Source organism: Ptychodera flava (assembly GCF_041260155.1).
Source record: "Ptychodera flava strain L36383 chromosome 3 unlocalized genomic scaffold, AS_Pfla_20210202 Scaffold_27__1_contigs__length_13241970_pilon, whole genome shotgun sequence".
Classification (NCBI taxonomy): domain Eukaryota; kingdom Metazoa; phylum Hemichordata; class Enteropneusta; family Ptychoderidae; genus Ptychodera; species Ptychodera flava.
Window position 1 is genome coordinate 6,384,216 of NW_027248281.1, and position 15,620 is coordinate 6,399,835.

The following is a 15,620-nucleotide window of genomic DNA, read 5'->3' on the forward strand; positions in this document are numbered from 1 at the left end:
GGGCTTTTACCAGCATTTTCTTTATGTTTGGTGGTTGTCGGAATGCTACAACAGGTGGTTTGTCAAATGTAACTTTGTTTCTTGATTTGATTGAAGGATAGGCCAGTGTTTGTTGATTATGGAGGAGATGCTGGGTAGTGACGGGTGGTACGTCAGCACAAATGGAATCCTTGTAGGCTGGTCAGTGTGTTTATTTTTGTGTAGTTAATGAGTTTTCCCGGGAATGATTTCTTGCTTTGTTGATTGCAGTGACGATTGATGATTGCTTGTAGTTTCTATCCGTAAGATGTCTATGTAGGTTCTCAACTTCTTTATTGTATAGATCAGTGGATGAGCATATACGTCTGTAGCGAAGGGCTTGACCTTGATTTTAAAATATGACGAGGGTGACACGATGACGGCAAGAGGTAAGAGTGTTTGTCCGTTGGCTTGCTGTAAACCGTAGTGTGTATTTTATTTTCCCTCATCATCATCTTAGTGTCCAAGAAGGAGATTTCGGTGTCGCTGAATTCAATGGTGAATTTGAGTGATGGATGGATTGAATTACAATATTCGTGGAATTGAAGGAGTTCTTGTAGAGTTTTTAACCATATGAACCGTATGTCGTCGATGAATCGTCTCCATTGCATGGGTTTAGTGGGACAATTAGCGAGTATTTGTTTTTCAAGTTTACCCATCGTTATGTTCGCATAGGATGGAGCGACTTTACTTCCCATTGCTGTGCCTTGTAATTGTAAAAAATATTTGCCATCAAACTGAAAGTAATTTCTGGTGAGGATAAATTCTAACATTTCTGTGATAAGCTGTTGGTTGGACGGTGATACATTGTTGTCAGCAAGTGCTTCGCGTACGGCTTGATTCCATAATCATGGGGAATGTTGGTATACAAGGATATTACATCCATTGTGACAAGGATGGAATTATCTGGCACAATAATGTCATGGCTGTCTATTAGATGGTGGGTAGTGTCTTTCAAATATGACGGCAAAGATTGGACAATAGGTTGAAGAACGTGGTCGACATATGCTGCTAGTGGTGATGTCAGGGCTTGGCATTGCGGAATTATCGGACGGAGTGGTGTGTTCTCTTTATGAATTTTTGGAAGGCCATAGAAATGTCCAGGTTTTGGTTCCCTTGGAATGAGTTTGGAGGCAATGTCACGAGAGATCCACTTGTTCTTTTCCCATTTTCTTACCTTATTTTCAAGTTCGCCGATGTATAAATCAGTGGGGTCATGGTCGAGCTCTTTGTAAAATGACTGGTTTTGTAGATGATCCTTGCATTTATCGATGTACCATGAAGTGTCCATAACTACTATCCCACCTCCTTTATCTGCAGCTTTAATTGTCAGATCTTCTCTATTAGTGAGTTGTTGAAGAGCAATTCTTTCATCTTTGCTGATGTTGTCATATGTCTTTTTCCAATTTTGGCTGTTCAGAACTTCATCTTCAACTGCATTGAGGAAAGCTTCCAGTGTTTGGTTTTCATTCGGAGGTGGATTGTAATAAGACTTTTCCCTTTTAAAAGGACCAGGCGAGAGATGTGATGTTGTTTGATTATTTTCTTTGTCTCTGTACATATATCGAAGTCGGCATTTTCTTTTGAATTCTCGGACGTCATTTATTAGTTCTTTAGTGTTGACTTTTTCAGGTTTCGGACAAAACATAAGTCCTTTGGAAAGAACGCTGCTTTGAGCCGGGGTAAGTTGACAGGAGGAGATGTTGGTCACGTTGGAGTTGACTTGCAAATTGTCTTGTAAATGTATGGTTCCAGTTGATTGTTTTTGGTGTCCACTTTGTCTGTTATTGCGAAGTTTCTTCTGAAAATGACGATTAGGATGTTTCCAATTCTTCGCCACTGGTTGATCACTTTTCAGTCGTTGAAATTTATCTTTCTGTTTGTTACTTCGGAGAGTAATAAAGTGGATTTCCAAACTGCTGGAAAATTGCCGCTTTGTAAAATGTGATTAAATAACTTAAGAATGCTACTTACACAAAGACTATTACTGACTTTAATCATTTCATTTATAACTGAGTCTTCTCCTGGCGCTTTATGATTTTTTAATTGTTTTATAGCAAGCAATAACTCATTGTGTTTGATTGGCATATTAAGATACGTATTCAATCTCTTTATTTTTTCAAGATCATTTACTTCGTGTGAAACAACATTTTCATCGACAGTTGTTGATGAATTGTAAAGTGACTTAAAATATTTTACCCAGTCCTTACAATGTATAGCCTCATCTACAGATGCCCCTGATTTGGAACGAAGATTCTTCAAATATTTCAATACTCAGTTGAGTTATTATTTGTCGATTCTAATCTGTCTATTAAACATCTGCTATACTGTTTTTTATTAAATTTCAGAAGTTTTCTATATTTTTTCCTCAAGCTGAAGTAATTGCATCTCAAAAAATAATCACTGGGATTCTTATCAAAGGCTTTCATAGCGATCTTTAGTTCTTTGTGTAAATTATTACAATCTTGGTAAAACCACTGATTTCTTTTCTTCTTTTTTCCAGGATTGCTGTACTTAATTTTTAAACTTTCTCGGGCTCCTTTAGAAAAAAATTTAGTTAATGTGATAGCTGCTGAGTTCGTATCAACAAGACCTTCATTATATTTCAAAAACTTATCAAATGTATTTGTAAAATCTTGATTACTCATCACACTATTGAAAGCATCAGCACTACTACTTTCCCAAACATATTTTGGCGGAAGCTTATTTGGAGGAGAGTCTTGAACTACTCTGTAATTACAACTCAATGAAGTACTTATGGCACAATGATCAGACAGGGCATTAAAATCATGCACTTTAAAGTATTGCAAATTCTTATAATTTGACTTAGATGTGATACAATAATCAACAGCACTAGATCCCATTGGATGATGATAGGTATATTTTCCAGATAAGTCTCCAACAGTTCTTCCATTAGCAATTAACAGGTTGTTAAGGGCGTTAATTGGTAATGTTACTTTATATTTTTGATCGGCCATCTGTGAGAGCGTCTCATAACCTTTGACCCTGCATAAACATGATCAGGAACCATGAGTACAAGTGCGATGAACCGCGCCTTTCGGTTGTTATTTCACTTGCGGATGCCTCTAAAGCACGACAGTAACTGTGTTCTTCAAAACTATCCGCCCGCCCTTTGTACCCGGTATACGGTGAAGACGATGGCCAACTCTGGACCAAAAGCCCGCCTGTCACTAACATGTCACAGGAAGAGCTTAAGCTGCATCTAAAGGACAACCGTTTCCGAAAGACAGTCTTGAAAATTCTTAACGGTAAGTCATGATCGTCCGACCTCCATGACAGGCCCTACGGTCTTATTTACAGTGTTCTCACTCTTGTTGGGTGTTTCATCATTTTATCATCAATTAAGGCATGGGCAACTTGCAGCTGAACTTAATTGGGACTACAAAATGATCTTCAACTTCTTCGAATCTGCCTTGTTATATATCTATTACATTTCATGTCACCGTTTTACATATCCATCGACATTGTGTAGCAGAGGCCATGACTAAGGTAATTCTGTGAAGGAATTCATACATCATTTCACCACCACAGTAAGACAGACGGAGAGAAGATAGGTCGTGTATTATGAGATACTAATTCATTCTGCCAAAAATTATTGTGTAGGTATATTTATGTGAGTAGAAGGCTAACAAAAATCAAATTCAACCTCGGCTAAACTTCAACTAGAAGGGATTTACCTGCCAAAATTCTTTTTCGAACCGCTTGTGGTATCAAGTTACGATTGGGTTCGCATAAATGGTGTGCCGTGTGCTTGATTTTCAAACGTCATTGCTATACTATACGTTTTACTATTTTCACGGCAGGAAATTTTCTGCACAGCGGAAAAACTTATGAGGTGATTATTCCTAAAAAATTTCAGCTCTGCGGTCAACTATGCAGAGCTGGGAGAGTGCTGAGTAATGTTATGGTGGAACATATGAAACCCTCTCATCTGCTCCTCACACAAATGTCCCTTGTTTACAATTCATTCTAATTCAGTCTCGCGAGATTTATCTGTAACCAATGAAAGTCATTTACCCGTCTTACTTTCCCGCCAAAAGCGATTAAATTACTGCCAACGCAGTCATAAGGTTCAGTGTTTCAGACTTCATACGTTCAATCTTATTGGTCAACATGATAAAGCAAATTAAACTTGTTTCCTAACTTTATTTTTCTTTTGCAGATCAAAAGATTGATGGGCCTGATTTTCTTTCCTTACAATGGAATGACGTCAATAACCTTTAGGCCGAAGGGCCATTTTGCAGTTAATAGAGAAAGTTATGGTAAGGTTTAATTCCTTTCTCACCATAGCAATGTATTATACTGTGTATTCTGTGAGTGTCTTCTATCAAATGAATAATCTTCTCGGAGATGATAGGCCACCCTATCTAAATCCAATATTTACAGTATACTGTAACAGTTATCATAATTGATCATGCCAAACTAACCTATTTTTTGTTTAATCCAAGTTGGTCATAAAATATATATGCAAATAATCAAACTTTATATTTGAAATATCAAAAACTATATCATACAGAGAATTTTGTAAACTTTGTGATGTTCACATTTGCCAAATTAGCTCCGCTGTCATGAGCTTATCAAATAGGCTGACTTTCTGTCGTTGTCCATATGTCCATCCATCATCCCTAAACAATTGCTTTCTCCTTTGCAACTGCAAGTCTGATTGCTTTGAAATTTGATATGCAGCTTATTTGTGATAACCTTGTTCAAATAAGTTGTTCAAATCGTAGTGAAATTTCCATGTTTTTGTTTTTGTGGCAATTTTCATCATTTTTGGTTGAAAAAATATTTGAAAATCTTCCTCAAACTCACTGGTCAGTTAGCTTTGATATTTGCTACATAGGTCCATAGGGATGATCTATTTCACATTTATTCAAAGAGTGGAGAAATATGCATTTTTTTATTTTCAAGGCAACTTTTGTCATTTTTGGTCAAAACAATTGTTTCACCAAAATCGCTCGTCTGTCAGCTGTGAGTATTTGGTATACAGGTTTAAAGGGATGAGCAAAATGTGATATATTCACAATATGATGAAATTTACAATTTTGGGGCAATTTTTGTCATTTTTGGTCAAAAGTTGTATTTCTCAAAAAGTATGGGTCTGATAGCATTGATATTTGGTATACAGGTTCCTAGAGATAAACTGAATGTGATGTATTTCGAAATTATGATTAAATCTGCAATTTTGTATTTTTGCAGCTATTTTTGCCTTTCTTTGTCCAGCCACTGAAATGAGCTATCAAAGATTTCCAGTTTCATCAATACATGTCAAAACAGTTATTCTCTACAAAACACAGCACAGCTATATTTCCCGCTAGGTCGCTTTTTATACTACTGGCAGCTTTACACAATGTTTTGTTTGCATACAAGTGAGTAAAATAACTGATACACAATTGCACAATATGGATGAGAACTTTTAAAAAACCAGGTGGACCCAGTGTTCAAAATTGTGTCAGTGTGAAAACCAACTACATGTCATGATACATTGTGTTCATTAATATTTACCATTTTCAGTATCAAACAATGAATGCCATCAACTTTATTTCCTATTTTCTAAAAGGGTTTCCCGATTGATTGTGGAAAGATAGTTTGTAAAGATAGGAAGAAGCAAACACAATTGCACAATATGGATGAGAACTTTTAAAAAATACCGTCAATGACGCTGTACCTTCTCTAATGTGTGGCCAGGTCAGGTAATTGGTTGTTGGCATGGAGTTATTGGTAAATAGTTGATGATGTAGGGGCATGAGGTGAGATATGGACCCAAAGAACCCAAAAGATGATTAAATACATCAATCAAAAAAAATTCTAAGCTACAGTATAAACTGCCTAAAGATAGTTCAGTGTGGAAAAAAGGTTAAATAATTCAGAAATAAGAATTAACAGTCCAAAATAGTAATGACGCACTTCCCTACTGACCTGAGTGCATGTGAAATACACAACCTGGCGTCTGTAAATCAAATGTGTACCAAGTGATCATTTTAAGTCACTTTTAACTGTTTTTAAGGGATATTTCAAAGAGTCCTGTGGAAATGATGAAAAACGCTTATCTGGTCTTGTGTTTGTAAAACCTCATGGCTGATAATTGTCATAGTATTCAAAAGAAATTGAAAGTGAAGAAATTACTGTTTTTAATAGGCATATTTTCCTTGAAATACATGACCGTGTAAAGAATATATGCTAAAAGTGTTTAAGAGTAAATTTCTTTTCAAAAAATAATTTAATCTGTGACCAAAGGATTTTTATTCTTTGAGTTTACAAATTCAAACATTGCAATTTGTTCAATCATCTTGTGCAGTGCAAAATTTATAAAATGACTGAAAATAAAAAAAATAGTGTCAATGACACTGTAGCTCCCATCCTGGACTATTTAGTGTTTGTTCTCTGGGCAGATATTTGAACATGTGTGAAAGGGATAAAGTGCATGAAGTGAAAATACTTAAATGAAATGTACTGGAGACAGTGAAATATGTTTAATGTAATTATTCAGAATATAAAATGGAAAAAATACAGAATTAGATATATCGAATACTGTGATACAACCATTAAATCAACAAGTCATTTACAATGACATAGTCCCCACTTGTAATAGGAGTATTAGTCTTGATGGGGCAGGAAAATGTGGTCATTAAGAAGTATCACTGGAGTGTATATGTTGAGATCTATGGGCACATAGGTCTATGTCGTTGTTCCCAATTTGAAACACATGAGGCATGTCTAAGTTATGGTTCTAAATCGGAAAAAGATCAGACCTCTAGCAGTATTGGCCAGCCAAGAAATACATATGTGCATTATAAATGAGGTACAAGATGTGACATCTTAAGGTCTAATATCCTATCAAAATTGGAGGGTATAGAACTTGTGGTTACTGAGATATGCATATATATGTATTATCAAGGTCAAAGGTCATTGAGGTCACATGACATTTTGAAAAAAAAATTATATTGCTAATTAATCCCTATATGCCAAAAAATCAGATCTCTAGCTCTATTCACTTGCCCAGAATTAGATGTGTACGTAATTAATGAGGTAAAGCGTGTGCTGTCATAAGGTCTCCCATCCTACTAAATACAAAGGACATAGCACTTGTGGTTACTTATTTATTGAAATAAACATATATTTTAGGTAAAAGGTCATCGAGGTCACATGACATTTAGTCAAAAAATTTCTCTCCTATAGTTATCCCTATATACCAAAATCAGACATCCAGCTCTATTGGCTCGCTCAGAATGAGATATGCGCATAATTATTGAGGTACAGTATGTGGCGTCATAAGGTGTCCCATCATACCAATACATGAAGGCTGTAGCACTTGTGGTTACCGAGTTATGGAAAAATATGTATATTTGAGGTCAAAGGTCACCGAGGTCACGTGACATTTTGTCAAAAAATTGTTTTGCTAAGTTATCCCTATATACCAAAAATCAGACCTCTAGCTCTATTGGCTCGCTCAAAATTAGATATGTGCATAATTAATGAGGTACAATATGTGGCGTCATAAGCTGTCCCATCATACCATACATGAAGGGTGTAGCACTTGTGGTTACTGAGTTATGGACAAATATGTATATTTGAGGTCAAAGGTCACCGAGGTCAGTGACATTTTGTCAAAAAAATTGTATTGCTAAGTTATCCCTATATACCAAAAATCAGACCTCTAGCTCTATTGGCTCGCTCAAAATTATATATGCGCATAATTAATGAGGTACAATATGTGGCGTCATAAGGTGTCCCATCATACCATACAGGAAGGCTGTAGCACTTGTGGTTACTGAGTTATGGACAAATATGTATATTTGAGGTCAAAGGTCACCGAGGTCACGTGACATTTTGTCAAAAAAATTGTATTACTAAGTTATCCCTATATACCAAAAATCAGACCTCTAGCTCTATTGGCTCGCTCAAAATTAGATATGCGCATAATTAATGAGGTACAATATGTGGCGTCATAAGGTGTCCCATCATACCATACATGAAGGCTGTAGCACTTGTGGTTACTGAGTTATGGACAAATATGTATATTTGAGGTCAAAGGTCACAGAGGTCACGTGACATTTTGTCAAAAAAATTGTTTTGCTAAGTTATCCCTATATACCAAAAATCAGACCTCTAGCTCTATTGGCTCGCTCAAAATTAGATATGCACATAAGTAATGAGGTACAATATGTGGCGTCATAAGGTGTCCCATCATACCATACATGAAGGCTGTAGCACTTGTGGGTACTGAGTTATGGACAAATATGAATATTTGATGTCAAAGGTCACCGAGGTCACATGACATTTTGTCAAAAAAATTGTTTTGCTAAGTTATCCCTATATACCAAAAATCAGACCTCTAGCTCTATTGGCTCGCTCAAAATTAGATATGTGCATAATTAATGAGGTACAATATGTGGCGTCATAAGCTGTCCCATCATACCATATATGAAGGGTGGTAGCCCTTGTGGTTACTGAGTTATGGACAAATATGTATATTTGAGATCAAAGGTCATCAAGGTCACATGACATTTTGTCAAAATATCCGAGATATCTGCGTGAACGGATGGACTCACGGATTGACGAACAGACGGAATGACCCAATCTATAAGCTCACTGGACTTCATCCGTTGGGACTAAAAATTGTGTCACTGCATCCTTTTTGCAATATGAATACGATGAGAAACTAAATTTTTATTTTTTGTGGCCTTAAACATGGGAGTCTATGGAGATCTGCCTTATACAAGGGAGTCTATGGACGTGTAAACTAAAAATATGCAAATTTCACCACGATTTTCCCAAATTTGGGAAAGGTCACTCCTATGCACTTCCATACCAAGTTTCAAATCAATCGGACTGGTGGTTTCAGAGCAGGAGATTTTTTGACCAAAAATGGGAGAAAATTACAAAAAAATTCATGAAAATAGCAAGTCCAAGATACTGACCCAAGATGCGCACAATCATTTCATGTCAGCCAAAAGTACTTACATGCTAATTTTTCATGTAATCTGCTCAGTGGTTATTGAGTTTTTTCAATTTTGACTGTTTTTACATTTTTTCACTTAATTTGCATATTTTTGGCAATGACAACTTCATTTGAACAAAATCTCATCTACAGCCCATTATCCATGTACACACCAAATATCAAGATGAAATGTACAGCGGTTTTGGAGTTTTTGATGTTGACGGACAGACATACAGACATACAGACATACAGACATACAGACACACAGACATACAGACATACATACATACAGACATTTTCCTAGCCTATAAGAATAGCTGCCATTGCCATATATACATATGGCTATGGGAGCTAAAAATTGCAGAATTACAGTCTTTGTGATGTAAAATCATGGGTTGACATCACGATAATTGTTAATCTGTTCGAAGTACTTTCTATAATTTAAAAAAGAAAAGTTCATGCAGAAACGGTAACATATTGTCAGCAATGTAGTGTTAATTTTGACTTTACATCAAAATATGCCTTTGCTGGATACCAAATATATAGGGCGAAATATCAGCCATGTTCAGCAAAATCCACACAACAGCATTGATCCTTTTCTAATTTGATTTGATTTGCTTATGTTATCCTTGTATGACAGTCAGTACAATATGGAACTTGAACACAACACAGTGAATAAATATGCTGTAAATGAAATGGTGTGGCTGCATCCACATGCACCAATAGGAGTGCCTTTGTCTCTCACCCCTCATTTCCAACCTGTCCCATCCCTGAAAAAATAGTTTGGTCTTATATTTATAATGTTAATAATTTCTGTATTTGTTAAAATGTGCACATCTCAAAAAACTTTTGATCATAAACATTTTGATTGTTTTTTATAGCTGACCAGTCAGTTAACCTGTTTATTATGAATATTTGCGCATTTTTTCTCAGTATTTGACATTTTCAGAATAGCTTCTTATTCAATTTGTCATTTTCTAAAAGTTAAAATGCTCCTTTGTGTGGTCAAGCTTTCCACAAGCATCAAATGTTGTACTTCATATAGGAAGGTCTGCCTCTAGAGGGCGGGCATCATGAATAGTGTTTGTTAGTTATTTCCTCCACATAAACTTCTGATTGTACTGTAAACATTGAACATGGCCGACGTCCGATTTTCCTGTCTAAAACTTTCACTCATTTTCGTTCATATGACTCTGAAACTCCAGGAAACGATTGGGAAGAAAGAGTTATCTTGAAATATTGAGGTACTCCCCGATATTTTGCAAAATTAAATGAGAAAAAATGCAAGGAAAATGCCGACAGGCTTACACAACGACCGTTTTCAGACTCAGAGGCATATGATCATCTGCAGATTATGCAACAGGCCCATATCACGTGTGAGGCCATGAGGGGATATCCACGCAACTGAGTACCAAACACTAGCGCACACAGGGTGAGCAAACACAAAGTGAGTACCCCTAACGTCAGCTCAGTAGTCTGTAATAGATCGTAGTCAACTAAGAACCTTGGAGAAAGGCTTACATGTAACACTGTGGCTATGCCACTAAGTCCCTTTTGATTTTTGTCACAGCTCAAAATCGTTCTCCTACACCTCAACCTGAACCATGAACACCCCCACCAGTTTATGATATGACCCATCACAATTAATGGCATAACATCAACGGATCTTGACAGACAGAAGTATTGACAGACGGAAGTAGTTGACACCAGCATACTGGTTTTCAACTCTAATACCTTCTCTGTCTATAAATAGACACGAGAAGGTAAAAACATGTGGACCCAGTGTTCAAAATTGTGTCAGTGTGAAAACCAACTACACGTCATGATACGTTGTGTAGGTGTGTGTGTGCAGTGTGTCTCAAAGCCTAGCTGCCTATGGCACTTGACACACCGGAATGCACAATTTTTACACATTCGTGTAATTATAGAGTCACTGCCAGTGAAAATAGTGTCCAATAGGATTGCACGCGATGTATAAGTTTTTGGCTGTGTTGTGCGTGGAATGTATGTTATCCTATGTTTTGGTTTAACACCTGCCTATGCGTCAATTACATTCAAAATCCATAAGGAACGATGGCATTACACAAATATGTTCACATATCCTCAATTTCAAATTATCTTCAGTTTCAAAGTAGCTGGATTCAATCTCAAGTGAAAACTGATTTAATTCCGCACACGTTGTGTTCATGAATATTTACCATTTTCAGTATCAAACAGTGAATGCCATCAACTTTATGTTCTTTTTCTAAAATGGTTTCCCGATTGATAATGGAAAGATAGTTTGTAAAGATAGGAAGAGGCGAAGGAGGAGAATAAGACATATAAGTATATAATTAATTTTGTATTACACTTTGTAATATGTTTTTCACTCACACAACACTCTATCTTGTAGTCACTTCCTTCAGTAGTGAACCATAGAGTTTAAAATTATGTAATACAAACTACAAATTAAAAAGCATACATTTTCGTCTTCAGGAAACATTTCACTATACATCCTTACTAACAACAGTCCTTCAGTGCCAGGGGCCTCCATGTCAAGCTTGGTAAACATTTTACATACTGTTAACATTCAAACAACCCATCATTTGTGTATGAAGTTTGTGGGGGAAATTACATGTCAACTTTCAATGTTTACAAAAATATGTATGGCGAAATCTTCTTTTGCTCTGTGAATATCATCATGATTGCTCATTAGGGATGAACTAGCGAATGTTTCGATTCCAAATACCTGAGCAAGAGGTGCTTACTATGTATTTCAAGATCCAACATCTTTTCTCTGTACAGATTGTAGAGGATATGATATACATCATCCAGCAAAATCCAAATTCACCACAATTAAGTAACTAGAGATGAGCTTTAGGCTGATTGGAAAGCAATTGAAGACAGTCTCATCACGTATGGCTTGTTACAAAACATTGATGTCAAAGGTAAATCTTGTTACCAGGTATTACAAGCATGAAAAACGGGCATAATATGATAGACAGCAAAGCAATGACACGTAAATTGCTATTCTGCTACCTTAATGGAAGTTTCATAAACAATGTACGCATATATGAATAGACACTACTCCAAGGTCTCTGTTTTTAGCTTCTATAGACTATTGTCTATAGAAGCTATTGAGATGAGTAGTCGTCCAGCGTCAGTCTGTATGTATGTCCGATTGTGAGGTGTCCGTCCACTCAAATATCTTGAGAACTGCAGTACTTACTGATTTGATATTTGTTGTGTAGATGAAAAATATGATTTTGAGAAACAATTTTTTCAATTGTTTGATATTGTTGGAAATATGCAAATTAGCGCCAAAAAGGGCGTTTTTTGGTAAAAAATCTTCCTCTTCATAACCGCTGGTTAGAAAGCTTTGTTATGTGGTATACAGGTCCCTAGGGATAACCCAACTTAGATTTGTTCAAATTGTGATGAAATATGCAAATCTGTATTTTTAAGGAATTTTTTGTCACTTTTGGTCAAAACTTTATTTCATCAAAAGCGCTTATCTGACAGCTTAGATATTTGGTATTACAGGTTCCTACAGATGAACTTAATATCATATATTGAATATATAATGAAATCTGCAATTTTGTATTTTTGGTGCAGTTTTTGCCATTTTTGGTCAAAAAATGTGTTTCTCAAAAACCACTTGTCTGATGCCTTTGATATTTGGTATACAGGTTCCTTGGGGCTGTCTTAGTGTTATGTATTGAAATTTGATGAAATCTTCAATTTTTGTATTTTTGGGTCAATTTTTGCCATTTTTGGTCAAAATATTTGTTTCTCAAAAGTTACTCATCTGATAGCTTTGATATTTGTTATACAGGTTCCTAGGCTTTATCTTAATGTAATATATTGAAATGATGATGAAATCATCAATTTTGTATTTTTGCAGCTAATTTTGCCATTTTGTTCAGGCCATCCTTTAATGAGCTATCAAAGACATCCACCTTCTTCATCAATACATGTGTCACAAAAAGTTATTCTCTACATAGCACAGCAGAGCTCTGTCAACTGTTGGGTCACTTGTTCTTCAAAACCGCTGGTCAGACAGCTTTAATATTTAGTTTACAGGTCCCTAGGATGACCTTAGTGAGATAATTTCATACAGTCAGGAAATACTTAATTTTGTATCCATGTCTATAGTAGCTTCAGGGACTTTGGCCCCATGTTTGTTTTATGCACATATACCAGAGAGCTTCTATAGTAGTCGGTATCTGTATGTCTGTAAGTATGTGCAATGTGTGTCCGTCCACATCTAAATATGCAAAACTGCAGCACCTACTATCTTAATATTTGGTGTACAGGTGCACCCATGGGTGGAGATGTGTATTTGTTCAAACGAATTTGTCAGTGTACAAAATATCTAATGAAGTTATAAAGGGAAAATCAAGTAAATTGGTCAAAAATTCGTTTCTCTCTGAATTAACCACTCTGATTGCTTTGAAACTTGGTATACATGTACCTAGAGGCAACCTTATTTGAATGTCTTCAGATTTTAGTGAAATTTTCTTATATTCGTATTTTTGGGCAATTTTTCCAATTTTTTGTTAAAAAGATCATTTTCTCTGAAATTGCTAATCTGAGTTTAAAACACAGAGCCAAAAATGAAGAAAAATATTTTTAACATTTCCACAGATGTTCACCTTCACAGGGAGCCTTTGCTTTAGCATGTTTCCAAGTCAACAATCACAGAAACTACATTTTTAATTCAATTTTGACAACTCATTGCAAGGATCATCTGTCATTTTTTGTTTTATTTTATTGACTTGACTTCTTGTGTTACAAAAAGCAACAAGTACAAAATATAGAGAGTTTTCAGTGTTAACAACCTGTTGTATTTACTTGTTATGATGGTACTCACCTATCTTTTTTGTGGAAGACATATTAAATGATTATGGTAGTTGGGATGGTTATCTAAGGTATGTGTCAAAGATGGGAAACTGCATGGGGAGATCATTTGACTCTTTATGCTCTGTCCCAGTTGTTACATTGACCTATCCATGTCATCACAAGTGAACAGGTATTAAAACTGCTTCTGATAAATTTCAAAGCATACAATTTAGAATGATTTAATTGTTTCTTATTACTTTTTAAATTTTACCTGTCTATTGCTGATTTTAGATGTGAATGTTCAACTCTATTAGATACCAAACTCATTTATGTGAATGTTACAGCACATTAATTGTTATGATGCATTTTGTTATTTTTATGCCAACTTTTTAATACACAACTGATCCAATATTGAATTGTACAGGAAAATGCTCATTAAATAGCTTTACACCTCTTCTGCAGGGGGATAATTTTGATGTTATTATTGAACCAGTTGACCAAGAGTATATTGAAGAGAAGCTACTACTTGGCTATGTTGAGCAGGTTCACTATGTAAGCTTAGAGGTTGCAGTAATGCTGGTAAGACTTGACTTATTATCAATGAATTCACTAAAAATGGAAGATAGCCATTTTAGAAACATCAATGTAGAAGTAAAACTGTAATTATCATCTACATTGACTGATATGATATGACTGATATATTTGATGTGAAATAAGTAAGTATAGAGTGATAAATTATTGCTTTGAAAGTTATCATACCTCATTGAATGTCAAGTATTGTTTCACCCAGATGGACCATTATTGTTGCTCAGTTTTATGAAAAATTTCTTTGAAATATATATTAGCGTCTCTGTTGAATAATACCAGTATTGTTACTCAAGATAATTTATTAATAACTTCAGGGTAACAATGTTATGGAAAGTCCACATTCAGAAGATTGTGTCCTGACAATTTCAGAAGGTAGTGATTCTCAACCTAGGAATACAAGTGGCACAGACAGGTAATTATGAATGAGGGTAGTTAGTAACTTGATTTTTTGATTCACTCAAATTTAAAATGTTGAATATGTTAAAAGATACGTGGAGTTTTTTAGTACCCAACCATGACATTAGTATCCAAAATAAGTCTTTTTTAATTATTCAATAAGATTACATATACTAATCAGTATTCTTACGTAGACATATTTTTATGGAATTTTGGCTCACAGATACTTGATTGCCAATAAGCAATATGTATTTTGTTAAATTGTTTACTCACGGAACAATTTACCTATTTCAGCCATGATAGTAATCATAAAAAATTACAAAAAAGGAATAAGCTTGAAGTTTGATATTGTGCATCAAAATCAGTTAAACAAATTATATTTGCATATGAGGCACATTACCTGCGCTACAAACCTTACATTAATGCTGTATGGTGATGTTTGTGTTAGTATGGTCCAGGAAAGCGTGCTATGTAGTGTCTTCAGAAATCAAATATACGTATTGCTTTTAAACTGCCAAAGTTTAACAGTATGGATAGTAATGTTCATTAACAATGCTAGTGTTAAAATCATGATTACCATAAGATAGTCATGATACTGTTTGTTCAAATACCCATGCATACATTTAGTGCCTGGTAGAGTATCCAGCATAGGTATACAACAGTAATCCTTGTAAAATTCATAATTTATGTTGAACAGTGATGCTGCAGAATTCTCACTCAAGACAGAATTCCATGAGATTGACAATGATCTTGCCATGAAATTTAGCTATGGTGGAAGAAAAGGTGGCGAGGTCATTTTACCCACAAGAAGAGATTTCAAATATTCTGAGGTAAA

General features: G+C 35.4%; 1 long non-coding RNA gene across 1 annotated transcript; it reads left to right on the forward strand.

The window, feature by feature from the left end:
• The first annotated feature begins 14,260 nt into the window (after positions 1–14,260).
• Positions 14,261–15,620, forward strand: LOC139126289 (uncharacterized). Its single transcript, XR_011550516.1, has 3 exons — positions 14,261–14,380; positions 14,704–14,801; positions 15,483–15,620. It is a non-coding gene; the product is annotated as an uncharacterized lncRNA (long non-coding RNA).